The sequence below is a fragment of the Panthera tigris genome, chromosome X, assembly GCF_018350195.1.
Source record: "Panthera tigris isolate Pti1 chromosome X, P.tigris_Pti1_mat1.1, whole genome shotgun sequence".
Taxonomy (NCBI): Eukaryota; Metazoa; Chordata; class Mammalia; order Carnivora; family Felidae; genus Panthera; species Panthera tigris.
This window is the reverse complement of record NC_056677.1, coordinates 49859103-49872826: the sequence shown is the minus strand read 5'-3', so window position 1 is coordinate 49872826 and position 13724 is coordinate 49859103. Positions and strand designations below refer to the sequence as shown.

The following is a 13724-nucleotide window of genomic DNA, read 5'->3' as shown; positions in this document are numbered from 1 at the left end:
TTTCTGCTATGATTTTTTCAAATAAATGTTCTGCCCCCTTTTCTCCCTCCTCCTCCTCCTCCTCCTCCTCCTCCTCCTCCTCTTCCTCCTCTTTTTGCTTCTACTCCTTCCTCTTCTGGGATTCCTATAATAAAAATGTCATTACATTTGATGGCATCACTGGGTTCCATAAGTCTTTTCTCATGTGACATAATTTTTTCTCTCTTTGTTCAGCTTAGTTATTTTCCATTATTTTTCCTTGTAGGTAATTTATTTGTTCCTGTGCTTCTTTGAACCTGCTGTTATTGCATCAAGCCACTTTTCATTCTCATTTATTGCACTCTTCATCTCGGATTGATTGTTTTTTAACTCTTTTATCTCTGTGGTAAGGGTCTCAGTGATGTCTTCTATTCTTTTATCAAGCCCAGTGAGTATCCTTATGACTGTTGCCTTAAATTCTCCATCAAGCATGTTACTTATATCTGTTTCACTTAGATCTCTGGACGTGGCTTTATCTTGTTATTTCTTTGGGGAAAATTTCCTCCATCTTGGAATTTTTTCTCAGTCTCTGCCTTCTTGTCTGTGTTAGAAAAACCAGTTGTGTACCCTGCTCTTACAAGTAATGGCCTTATGAAAAAAACATGATGTAGCGCCCAAGGCCTGATGCTTCAGGGAGTGTCCATGGTGTGTGCTGGTTGCACTCTGCTGCTGTGTTTTGGCCACTCTGTCCCTCAGGCCAATCATCTGCAGATGTTTTCCTTGCCTGCTGTGGATAGTGTTTGGTCTCTGGCCTGAATGACAAGTTTTAACTAGATGTGCTCTGGTATGCTTGTGAAATGAGACATGACACCAACTCCACCAGAACTGAGGTCCTGCAGAACTCTGTAGTGGGAAGACATGGTGTGGGCAGGGGTTTGTGCTGGTCTTCTGAGGGAGGAGCCCACCCTGCTGGGACTGAGACAAGTGTGACTTAAAAGGGCAGTTACACTGGAGTGCAGGAGTGTGGGGCTCGGTGTAAGCAAGTTAGGCGGCCAGTGTCAGTTTTGTGCTGCTTCCTGTGGGTGCTTCTGTATTTATTATGAGTGGCAGGAGAGGGAAATGGCACCAGCCAGCTCTTTTGTCCACGTGTGGTGTCCCCATGAATGCAGCCTCTCAGGGACACACTCCACAATGAGGGAATAATCTCCCCCACTGTGTGCCCAGACTCTCTTCAGATCACTGTTTCCATGCCATCTTCCCCCGGGTTTTTTGCCTGCCTTCACTCCAGGATGAACACAGTGTCCTCTGGGCTCTATTCCAGCCAAGCCCGCTGACTTTTCAAACTCCAGGCTTTAAGCCCCACTGGTTGCAACAACCCATGAAATTCAGCCCCTCTCATTTTCCAAGCCAATGGCTTTGGGTGACCATTCTCTCTGTGTGTTCCCTTGTTTGCTTCTCTCTCTCTTGAACCCTTCTCCACGACCACATCTCCTTCCCTTCCACAGCACCCACATCCTGTCCCCCCCCCCAAGTCAGGTCTCTACACTTCCTGCCTTCCTTGACATGGCCTCTTCTCTTTTTCTAGTTGTGCAGTTTGCTCTGTCAGTCTTAAGGTCGCTTTCTGGGGAATTTAGGATGATTTGATAGTTATCCAGTTGTGTTCACAGGATATGTTGAGCTTAGGGTGCTCCTACTCTGCCATCATCTTCCAACTCTCAGAGCAAAATCAGTTCAATACACACACACACACACACACACACACATATATTATATATATATATATATATATATATATATATATATATATATAATAACACATAGCAGACTGCCAGTAAATTCAGATGTAGAAGTAAAAATAAGAATTACTTAGGGAAAGTTTTGCAGAAGGAAGACTTCATGACATGGCAGCTTCTACTACTAAAGGACCACTTGTCCCTACCCAAAATATCCTCTTCCTGTGTGAAAACCATCTTATTTACTTAAATGCAATTCTTACTAAGATCCTTCAGATTTCAAACAGACTAGAGCAAATGAATCAGATGGTTTTCTTTTCCTTTCTGTGCCTTTTCCATTTAAATGACAAATTCTTCTGGGGGAATTAAGGGCTTTTCGCTCACATCTTAACACAAATTGGCACATATTATTTTCTTTCTCTAAACTGCAGCATAGTACACTTTTATATACCTTCAACTATGTCCAATGTTTCAATTTTGATGCATTATGGAGTAAAACCATGGTTTATGAATGATTGCTAAAATTTCCTTCTGAAAATGTGTACAAGTCCTAAAACAGACTTTCTTCTGCATGTTTAGAACAAGTCATTCCTAAGGACTGCACATATACTAAACAGCTATTATTGACCATCTGGGTGGGTGGTATAACATGCTGCTGTAAGGCTCCTATGTATACTTCGGCTCTCTTGAAAAATCTCTGTTTGTGTTCAGAAGATTATAATATGACACATAAGTGACAATTCACAACAAGTTTATTTTGACAGGTCACAGTATTTTTATATAATATCTAGCATAAGAAATGCTCAGAAAACCTATTCAGACAAAATTTTGTTTTCTAAAACACAAACATGTGGTGGTTTAATCTTCAACAAACATGCTTAAGACAAAGTTGTTGTCTTTTCCACCCCCACCCCAAGATACCACTATGAGTGTCTTTCTACACCTTTACTTATATTGGGAGTTGAGCTCTATTTATTTTGTTTAAAGTATGTTGTTTATATGTGATTAGATACTGATTTAGGTGATGCCTTTCAAAGTTTTATCAAAGTGAATTCCCATCGTCTACAAAATAAAAATTCTCATTTGTTTGTGGGTGCAATTTCTGGTAATCAGTTTCCAGAGTGGAAGCAGTTGATTACTATACTTAATGTTCTTTTCCTTTTGATCTGTATGCCCACTGCTGCTGTAACTTTCAATAGACCTTATAACAATTCACTGACTGCATCATAATTTTTCAAACACAGGGCAATAGCCAATAGCCAATAGCCAAATGGTGATTGCCTTCATCCCAAGTAGTGTGGCTTCTCTCATCACTTTTTCCCACTCTGCCATCTGCAGATTGCTGTTAAAATAGGAATAAATTCAAAAGACACAATGTAAAGTTCAACTTTCTAAGAATGCCTATTCCATTATTTGAAGAATTTTCTGTCATTAAGCGACTCATATTTCCTATGTAAAAGTATATTTCTACATACTTGTTTATAGAGTCCACCACCTGTCATATTTTATGATGCTTTCATTCTGGACCCAACACCATGTGAAAAGCAAAGTCTTCTATTACACATAAATATTCATCAATTTTTGCACTATCAGGAACTGTTCAGGGTCTATGATTTTATTGTACTTACAAGTTCATAAACTGACCTATTACTGTTTGATTGATACAAGTGAAGATATGAAACTCCTGGAACAGAGACAGAGAGCTTCATTACTTGAATATGAAAAGGGAAGTATTCACAGTTAATGTTCTGCTTTGGTTTCCCATGGTCCCCAAGTCCCACAGGAGCTGGGGGAAGTGGCAAAGAGCCCATGATGGATACCTGCATATGCTGTTGACTGTGAAGGTGAAGAACAGCAATTTAGAGGATTCACCACTTTTACAACAAGCAGAAATATTCCTCTTCTGTGGGGTGAGAGATGTTACCTCACCACTCCAGGTTGCTTGTTGAAATCATATCGCCCAGAAGTGCCTTTTGTAAAGAGCAGACAGGGCTCTTTCATTCTTTGTATTCGCAACAAGAATACGCAGGGAATGGTGCAGGGCCCATGGTGGATTGCCCCTCCCATACTGAAGCTACACCTTTTAAATCATATCTATCTATCTATCTATCTATCAATCAATCAATTGATCTATTTATTAGACCTTTTAAATCATGTCTATCTAGATAGATAATATGTAAATCATATATATATATATACATATATATATACACACATATATACATATATATACACATATATACATAATCATGTAATCATGTATATGTATGTTTTACATGTGTGTGTGTAAACATATCATATTTAAAACATATACATATATTTTTTTTCAAGTTTTTATTTAAATTCCAGCGAGTCATCATACAGTGTAATATTAGTTTCAGATGTAAGATTTAGTGATTCATCACTTACATACACACCCAGTGCTCATAATACCAAGTACCCTCCTTAATAACCATCACACATTTAACCCATCCCTCTGCCCACCTCCCATCTTGCAACCTTCAATTTGTTCCCTATAGTTAAGAGTCATTGTCTGGATTGCCTATCTCTTTTTTTCCTCCTATGTTCATCTGTTTTGTTTCTTAAATTCCACAAAAGAGTGAGATCATATGGTATCTTTCTATGACTGACTTATTTCACTCAGCATAATACTCTACCTCCATTCATGTCCTTGCAAATGGTAAGATTTCATTCTGTTTTTTTTTACAGCTGAGTAATAGTCCACTGTATGTGTATACACACACACATGTATATATATTATATATATATATACATATATATATAATATATATATTATGTATATATATGTAATATCTTCTTTATCAATTCATCAATATATTAGTATTTGGGGTCTTTCAATATTTTGGCTATTGTTGATAATGTTGCTATTAACATTGGGGTGCGTGTATCCCTTTGGATCACTATTTTTGTATCCAAACCTAATAATGGAATTCTTGGACTGTTGGGTAGTTTTCTTTTTTCTTTTTTGGGGAACCTCCATACTGTTTTCCAGAGTGGCTGCACCATGTTGCATTCTAACCAACAGTGTAAGAACATTCCCCTTTCTCCGCATCCTTGGCAAAATCTGTTGATTCATGTGTTGTTCACTTTAGGATTCTGACTGGTGTGAGGTGATATCTCATTGTAGTTTTGATTTGTATTTCCCTGATGATGAGTTGAGCAACTTCTCATGTGTCTGCTAGCCATCTAGATGTCTTCTTTGGGAAAATGTGTATCTATGTCTTCCGTCCATTTTTAAACTGGATTATTTCTTTTTTAGGTCTTGAATTTTATAAGTTCTTTATATATTTTGGATACTAACCCTTTATCAGATAGGTCATTTGCAAATATCTTCTCCCACTCTATTGGCTGCCTTTTAGCTTTCTGGATTGTTTTCCTCACTGTGGAGAATATATATATATATATATATATATATATATATATATATATATTTTTATGTACTCTCAATAGTTTTTCTTTGCTTTTGTTTCCTGCGCCTCTGGAGACATTTCTGGTAACAAGTTGCTATGTCAAAGAGCAAGAGGTTGCTGCCTCTTCTTGTTCTTCTGTAGGATTTCAATAGCTTCCTGTCTCATATTTAGGTTTTTAATCCATTGTGTATTTGTTTTTGTGTATGGTGCAAGAAAGTGGCCCAGTTTCATTCTTTTGCATGTTGCTATCCACTTTTCCCAGCGCCATTTGTTGAAGAGACTATGTTTCCCCCCCCCCATTGGATATTCTTTCCTACTTTGTTGAAGCTTAGTGGAGCATATAGTTGTGGGTTCATTTCTGGATTTTCTACTGTGTTCCATTGATCTATGTGTCTGTTTTTGTGCCAGGACCATACTGTCTTGATCACTACAGTTTTGTGATATAGCTTGAAGTCCAGAATTTTGCTGCCTTCGGCTGTGCTTTTCTTTTTCAAGATTGCTGTGGCTCCCCCTGAAGGTCAGGGGAGGGAAATGGCACCCCCTGGTTCTTTTGGCCCTAGAGAAGCAATGCCCCTCTCACAGATTCACTCCAAGAAGAAAGAACAGTCTCTCACCAAGGCTCTTAGGCAATTCTCAGATCATGCCCAGGGGTTCTCTGCCTGTCTTCTCTCCGGGAGTAGGGAAGCAACCTCAGGGCTCTATCCCAGCCACACCGCAGACCTCTACAACTCCAGTCTTTGAGGTCAACTGGTTGCAAAAACACAAAATTCAGCCCCTCTTATTTTCCCAGCCAATGGCTTTGGGGAAGTGTTCTTCTCTCTCTCTCTCTCTCTCTCTCTCTCTCTCTCTCTCTCACTTTTCTACATGACTAGGCCTCCCTTCCCTCCACAAGACCCGTGATTCATTTCTCCTCCAAACCACATTTTCACACTTCCTACCTTCCTCTATGTGGTCTCTTCTCTCCCTCTAGTTGTGCAGTTCATTCTATCTGTCCTCAGGTAGATTTCCTTAGTATTCAGAATGATTTGATAATGATCTAGCTGTGTTTGAGGGATGAGGCAAACCTAAAGTCCTCCTACTATGCCACCATCTTAGCCTTCCCTCTCTGTAATACATATAATTAATTATTTATTATATATACCTTATATTATAAGATCTGCCAAAAAGGAGAAATGAAAGAACATTCCGACCATCCAAACCTGGACACATCAAGTGAAAGAGCCACAAACATGAAGAACGTGACAAATAGCCATCACAAAGTCAGTAGGAAAAATCTGCCCAGTCCTAGAAGGGGGGAAATCCAGCAGTGCATATAATTGTAGTAGAACTCCTTCCTCCACCTAGGCAGACTGACAAAAAAGGGGCTACTTTAGGTGACTAGTCTCTTCAACCTATTGGTGAACAGCTGAATCAAGCAAATCTGCTGTCACCATTACTAGGCAATGCCAACAAATTCAGAATGCATGTGCTATACGTATTCCCAAGTAAAGTTACCTGCAGGTTATATACCCTCTCAAGTTTTTCCTTAGTTTATTTAATGTGGAAATCCCTCATTTGTTTTCCTGTGCACTGACATGGTGACAAAAACAGAAAGGTATTCAATGAATAGGAGATTTCAGATAGCACCTTTTGCATGCTTAATCTTTGGGTTTCTCTCTTTAGGAAGAGTGTCTTCTCTTGGAGATACTTGGATTGTGCCATCTTTTACACGACACCAGGAAATTATAATCCCACTATTGTAGTGAGAACTAATTTCAAAAATCTCATTTTAGGGGCATCTGGGTGGCTCATTGGTTGAGCGTCTGACTATTTTGGGTCAGGTCATGATTCCCAGGTCGTGGGATCAAGCTCTGCATCGGGCTCCACACTGAGCATGGAGCCTGCTTAAGATTCTCTCTCTCTCTCTCTCTCTCTCTCTCTCTCTCTTTCACTCTCCCCTCTGTCTAGTTAGTGCAATCGCTTCTTCTCTAAAATAAAATAAAATAAAATAGTTAAAAAAAAAGAAATTTCATTTCAGTGTGAATAGGGAATGGAAAAGTGGGTTTCTGAGGCATGGGACAAGGTTGTTGATAAAAGTGTGATCATAAACCCTTGACACTTCCAACACATCTAGTTCTACCCTTAGTCCAGTGATATAATCCGACCCCCCAAAAAGATAATTTTCTATATATTATCACTCCTATAGGTTTCTATATGTAGACTCCTATAGGTTTCTACAAATTTGAAACTGAGAATCTTTGATGTTTGAGATTTAATGGTCGATTTTACTCAATAGTAAATCTGGTTTATGCACAATAAGTGACCTAAGAAAAGGCATCTTCCAGCCCCACAATTCCAGAATCCTTCGTGACTTTTATTGAGGGAATAATCTCCACTACAGTTTCCAGACCCTATTCTATATTGTGATGAACGTCTTCCATAATGGGAGAGGTTCATCTCAAAGTTATATATAAGAACCCTCAAAGTAAATTGAATGTTTCCATTTACTTTTCAAGACTCCTCCCAAATTTTTGAGCAGCCACATACCAACTTTCTGCAACTTGATGTCAAGGGACAAGCTTAACAAACACTTCTACAGACTAGGTAGCTTCATGTTAACTTGGGCTCAGTGAGGTGAGACCTACCTGTTTTCTAGATGCCTTAGTCCTCCTCCTTTTTTCACTTATGCATAAGTGCCTGGCCAGTAGTCACCTACTGTCACCAAGTTTGACACTAGGGTCTTCAGTACATATTTGGCTTTGTCATACAAAGGTCCAGAGGATTCAGAACTTAAAATGAGTTTTCCCATATGAAAAACATTTTTGGAAGTCCAATGCTCATATATATTCCTAAATTTATGTGTATGTTCACTTCTCTCACATTATTTTTTCAGAGGTCCTCAGTACTTGAAGACTCAGCTAGAAGTTTGTCATCACCATGTGCCAGTCCTGGTGTGTCAGCATGATAAAAGGTTTTGTTCTACTCTCACACAGTCAGTGTAGGACACTAGCTTCAGCGCCATTAGTATGCTCATTCATGCAGTTTGATACAGGCTCCCAGATGCCTGTTTCCTTACCACAGAAGGTAAAGTCTTCCACTTTCCAAAGTGGAGGTCCGTATTTTAATACTTTAAGAGTCTTGATGTAATTCTTAATAACGTCAACTTCCCAAACTACAAGAAAACTTTCCTTCTTCCTAATTATGTTACCTAATTTAATTAAGGTTATCAAATCTAAACATTTCATCCAATGCACTTTTCCCCTCCTGCCATAAATCCAGTGGTTCTCTACCTTACACTTTAGTTCTAAACACAAAAGGTTACCCTTTATTGGAATACTTTGTTACTAGGGTATCCAAAGGCTTACTCAATTCTGTCAGGAATCTCAGCTGATTTCACTTAAAAATACTGGCTGGGGCGCCTGGGTGGCTCAGTCGGTTGGGCGTCCGACTTCAGCTCAGGTCATGATCTCACGGTCCGTGAGTTCGAGCCCCGCATCGGGCTCTGGGCTGATGGCTCAGAGCCTGGAGCCTGCTTCCGATTCTGTGTCTCCCTCTCTCTCTGTCCCTCCCCCGTTCATGCTCTGTCTCTGTCTGTCTCAAAAATAAATAAAACATTAAAAAAAATACTGGCTGAACACACCATGTTATTATCCATCTATATGAACCTTCTAACCAACTAAACATGGCCAGAAATCCACCCATATAATTTTATAAACAATATTATCTATCGCATGCCACTGTTAAATGCACACCTACATGACAGCTGGCATTCATTCATTTGTTCACTTATTAAAGATACTTATTGGGGACTTAAGTGGTAGGAGCTGTGCTATGGAGATACACAGGTAAATGAAATTGACACAGACCCTATCATCATGGAAGTGAAAGTGCAGTTGAGGTGATAAACCATACCTGGATTGTCACAGATAGAATCGTATAATTACAAATTATAATACACACTCTGGAGTAAAATCCAGGTGTATGCAAGAGTGTAAAACAAGGAGAACATCAACATGCCATGGGCATGTTGGGGAGGGTTGGGGGAAAGACAGTTTCCAAAAGCTAACAAAGTAATGACATTTGAGTGGTAATGGAAGGATTTGGGGTTTTATCTAAGCATACTTCCTAAACCTGTTTTGGGGAAGGGATGCCTACTGAAAACTTGATGGAAGCTATGACCCTCTCCCCAGAAAATAATGTCAGCAAAAATCACAGGAAATATGCATAAAGTATTAAGAAGTTCATGGACCTTCTGAAGCCCATCCTTGAACCGTTAAGCCCAGGGCAATACCTGTCCTGAAAATAAAGGGAAATATCTGAAGATTTTTGAAAATAGATTATGACATAGCCATCTTCATTATGTAAAATATGCCACTGAATGTAATAATATGAGTTATGAGTCTGGAGGCTTGGGCCAGATTGTTGCTAGTGGAGATCAAGAGAAGGGAGTGGAGTTCAGACAGTCTAGGAGGTAGAACTGAGAAGGATTGGACAGTTAGAGGCACCTGGGTGGCTCAGTTGGTTAAGTGTCTGACTCCTGATTTTGGGTCAGATCATGAGCTCATGGTCGTGAGATCAAGCCCTGCATTGGGTTGGGCATTGAGCCTGTTTAAGATTCCCTCTCTCCCTCTCCCTCAGGCCCCCGCCCTCATAAAAAGAATTAGACAGTTATAGGAGGTGAAGAAGAAAATAATAAGTATTAATGATGGCTCCTTGGTTTCTGGTTTGGGCAACAAGTGGACAAGGATGCTACCCACTCACAAACCCCATTCATTTGGTTTCAAAGTTTAACCATTCTAATATGTGTGCAGTGGTATGCCATTTTTATTCAAATGTAAATTTCCCTAATGACAAATAATTCTGATTATCTTTCCATATGCATATTTGCCAAATATCTATCTTCTTTGGTGAGGTTACTGTTCAGATTTTCTGCCCATTTTAAAATCAGGATGATTTTTTTTTATTATTGACTTTTAAGAGTTTTGTGCATATTGTTGATGCAAGTCCATTATCTGATATGTTTTGAATTTTTTCTTCCAGTGTCTTGTCTTTTCATTAATTTAACTGTATTTTTCGTAGAGCAGAGCTTTTTAAGTTTAATTTAATTTAATCTCTGTGTGTGTGTGTGTGTGTGTGTAAAAGAAATATCAATTGATACTGCAGAAAATAATCTGTATGAAGTAGAAATTGGTTTCATTACCATTAGTAGAAAATACATTGTATAAAGTGGTTGTAACAGGATGCAAAATCCTGGCAGCAATTTAATAGAACAATTCTAGATTGTTAGGCTGAAGCCAACACCTAATGAGGACAAAAACCTTGTCTGTGATAAATTTTGAGCAATCCCTGAAGAAGCATTACATTAAACATAGACCAAATTGAATTGCTTTTATAAATGTTATAAAGTTGTATACAGTAGAGGAATTTTTCTACATGCACATTGATTTCACAGCAAGAGTGGCAAGAGAATACCTAAATACAGAAAAGAACATTCCTGCCAGATATCTAAATCCTTGATATAATAATGCATATAATTCAAAATTATTACACTATGATTATATCCAGGGTTCTCTGCAACTACATGGTGGTGGATTTAGAAAGCACAGCCCCCCCTAGAAAGCAGTCACCACCTTCTTCTATGTGTGTGTGTGTGTGTGTGTGAATGTATTTTTTATTTTCTTTATTTTTCTTAACTCTGCTGTTGCTGCTGCTTACCAAAACTGGTCTAGACAAAGTTGTATTATCTGTTGAACATAGCACTCTGGCAACCAAGAGGTTTAAAACTTCAGTCTTTTGGGGGTGAAGAAAACATTTTGTGACATTTGGAACTATGATTTACAAACGAGGTAGTCACAAATTTTCCTGGCATGAAGATTCCTACAATTTTCCCAATCAGAACATTATAAGAGATGACTAAAGTTTGTTTCAAAGCTACCATAAGAAAATTCTAGTTGTGGACTGATGTGAATATTCCACTAAGTTCCCTCTGATTCCATTCTACTCATTAAATACTCACAAAGATTGTACAGTATGGCAACAATTACAGAGCCTGGTATTAAGTCACAAAGTCCATTCTTACCAGTGTCATCCTTTATAGTAACACCATCTTTCCTGTACAGCTGGTCCATCAATACTGGGTCCAGCTTAGTCATCAGAATTTCTAAGGTTTGATCTCACTGACACATTACCTGACTCTCTGGGAAATCCAGAATATACAAGTACCAGCAGTCAAAATTCAGATATCCCATGCAATATGTTGCTCTACGAGGGAAAATTGCATTGAGAAACACTGTGTTTTCAGTCTACTTAAATTCCAGTTAGTTAACATACAGTGTAATGTTACTTTAAGGTGTGCAATATAGTGAAGAAACACTATTTCTTTCTGGAAGTTCTGGTATGGGCACCCTTGGTGAGAAATTCTTACAAGAATAAAAGAAGTTTTTAATTCAGTCAAATCCACTGTAATCCCTACATGCTTCAACAGGGAAACCTCTGTTTTCAGTGGAGAGGGTGGTACCACATGGAACATCTGTAGGCAACCTCACTATCCTCTCTGAATACATAAGCTTCCTACTTTCCAGTTATTTGTCACATTGATGATTGCATGTTGTACATTCTTCAAAAATATGTCTCACTTAGATCTTGGGATGTTGTGAAGATCCCCAGATGTTTGGTTTGCTCCAAGATATCACCTTGAGAACCAACTCCCCAGTAGTTTCTCTGTCCCTTTAAAAAATGGCTATGCAGTTTCCATCACCATGAGACTGGCAAACAATTAACAACCACAGAAAATCAACTAAATTAAATTTATTCTCCTGATGCTGCCACTACCATTGCAGATTGTCCTATCCCTGTTACTAAATATTCTTTTTCTTGTGAAAAGTATTATATTCACTTAAAAATAGATTAATTACATTTTTTCCATATTTTTGTTTTGTTTTGTTATGCTTTGGGCAAGCAAAAGTTGAACCTGCAACTGTTGGAAATAGAAACAGATGCATTTCAGTCTCTTGTAGTCCGTGGTTTCCCTATTTGAGAGTTAAGTGAGTGCTAGCTAATTTTGCCTATCATACATTGTAAGCCTAATTGTTTTGAATAAAGGTCAAATTCTATGGTTTTGTTTCTTTCTTTATCTCTTTGCATATCATATTTTTGATATTGTATGGAAAACTCATCACCATATCTATGCTCATGTAGATATCCTCTGTTTCTTCTAGAATTTTTTTAGTTGTTTCTTTTGTTTTATTTTTTTGTTTTTGGATTTTGGATTTAGGTTTATAATTTTGAGTTAATTTGGGGATAAGTTGTAAGTTGTATGTCTAGGTTTGTTCTTTCTTTTTCTCTTTATCTTGTTCTTTCTATTCTTTCTCTTCTTCCCTCCCTCCCTTGTTGTCTCCTTCTCTCCTTCCCTCCGTCCTTCCTTCCCTCCCTCCCTCTCTTCTTCCTTCCTTTCTTCTTCCTTCCTTCCTTCTGTCCTTCCTTCCTTCTTTCCTTCCTTCTGTCCTTCCTTCCTTCCTTCCTTCTTTCCTTCCTTCTTTCCTTCCTTCCTTCCTTCCTTCCTTTCCATATTTTTGTTTTGTTTAAGGATATCCATTTTTTAGCACCATATGTTAAAAAGTATATATTTTTCTGTTTTATTACCATTGTGACTTTGTCAAACATCAGTTGACTCTATTTTTGTGCCTTTACTTATGGGATCTATATTCTGTTCTATACATTTGTATCTCTATCTCTACAGCAATACCACACTGTCTCCAGTACTATATAGCTTTACAATTAAGTCTTAATATTGGGCAGTATGAATCTTGAAAATTTTCTCTTCAGTATTATTTTGGCTATTATTTTTTTAAGTGTTAATTTATTGAGAGATAGAAAGGGGGGGGAGACAGAGAGAGAGAGAGAGAGAGAGAGAGAGAGATAAGGAGAGAGAGAGATTGCAAGCAGGGAAGTGGGGCAGTGGCCGAGAGAGAGAATCCCAAGCAGGCTCTGCACTGTCAGTGCAAAGCCTGACTCCGAGCTCTATCTCAAAAACACTGAGATCATGACCTGCGGAAATCAAAAGTTAAATGCTCAACTGACTGAAGCCCCTGGCACCCCTTGTGTTGGCTATTTTTTTGTTAATGTTTATTTTATTTATTTTTTGAGTGAGCGAGAGTGAGAGACAGAGAGAGAGAGAGAGAGATTGCTAGCAGGGGAGGGAAAGAGAGAGAGGGAGACAGAGAATTGAAGCAGGCTCCAACCTGCCACCACATAGCCCAACATGGGGCTCAAACTCACAAACCGCGAGATCACAACCTGAGCCGAAGTCCTGGTCACTTAACCACTTGAATCACCCAGGCGCCCCAAAGTTGGCTATTCTTGATCTTTGGCCTTTCCCTATGAATTTTAGAATCTTTTTGACAATATCAACAATATAACTTGCTGGAAACTTGATTGGGATTTTGTTGAATTTTACAAATCAAGTTGGGAGAACTGACACGTTAACTTTATCATCAAAACCATGAACACAGAATGTCTCCCAATTTTGTTAGATCTCTATTTTTATTTCATGTTTCAGAGCCTTGTAGTTCTCCTCCTATAGATCTTATACATATAATTTTATATTTTACTGTGTTAAGGACAC

The 13724-nt window shown here is 38.5% G+C and overlaps 1 pseudogene; it reads right to left on the bottom strand.

Moving 5' to 3' along the window:
• Positions 1-10790: 10790 nt before the first annotated feature.
• Positions 10791-11855, bottom strand: LOC102964580 (annotated as a pseudogene).
• Positions 11856-13724: the final 1869 nt, after the last annotated feature.